Here is a 726-nt window from a genome sequence, read left to right as displayed (position 1 = left end):
ATCTCTATGTATGTCGTAAAAAAACATCCTACGCCCTAATGAGGTCTCTAGAATGTTTATAGAGTGCTGTTTTCTATCTAAGCAATTTTATTCTATTTATGATATATAGGTTAACTCGTACTACATTCATACAAAGAGAGTTTAAAGAAAAGTAATTGTTGATTCGAAAATAAAGGCTGTCACAAACGCATATATTTCTTTAGGGCCGTAGAAACATGTGTTTCTGCTATGAATTAACGATCTGATGAAAGAAAAGCAAAAAAAATAAATACTCCACGGGCTCGTCCGGGATTTGAACCCGGGACCTCTCGCACCCGAAGCGAGAATCATACCCCTAGACCAACGAGCCATCTCGAGAGGCTTCTTCGTTATAAATACACTAGTGGAACCGCTACAACGTTATACTAAACTAATTAACGATCTTACAACATAATTGCATGAGATATATGTGATTAGCGTTCCACTTGCCGCACAAGTCCAGTCACGCTCGCGTGCGTTCGGATTTGCGTTTATCTCGCAAGAAACGGAAATAAACATTCTACATCTTCGGACGAAACACGTTTACGAACTTAACCCAGAAATTTACTCAAAGTAACTGTCGTCAAGGATATTGTAATGGAAAAAAACTCCACTTTTAATGGAAAAAAAAAATTCTCGATAACTTTTATTCTCTATAGTCACATTGATCAAATTTGATTATTTCGCACCTACTATTACATTTTTTTC

The 726-nt window shown here is 36.5% G+C and overlaps 1 non-coding gene across 1 annotated transcript; it reads right to left on the bottom strand.

Moving 5' to 3' along the window:
• Positions 1-277: 277 nt before the first annotated feature.
• TRNAP-CGG (transfer RNA proline (anticodon CGG)) lies at positions 278-349 on the bottom strand. Its single transcript has one exon. It is a non-coding gene; the product is annotated as a tRNA-Pro (tRNA).
• Between the last annotated feature and the right edge of the window lie 377 nt (positions 350-726).

Source organism: Cyphomyrmex costatus, unplaced genomic scaffold (assembly GCF_001594065.2).
Source record: "Cyphomyrmex costatus isolate MS0001 unplaced genomic scaffold, Ccosl1.0 scaffold30, whole genome shotgun sequence".
Taxonomy (NCBI): domain Eukaryota; kingdom Metazoa; phylum Arthropoda; class Insecta; order Hymenoptera; family Formicidae; genus Cyphomyrmex; species Cyphomyrmex costatus.
Note: the sequence above shows the minus strand (reverse complement) of the source record. Positions and strands in the feature narration are given on the sequence as shown.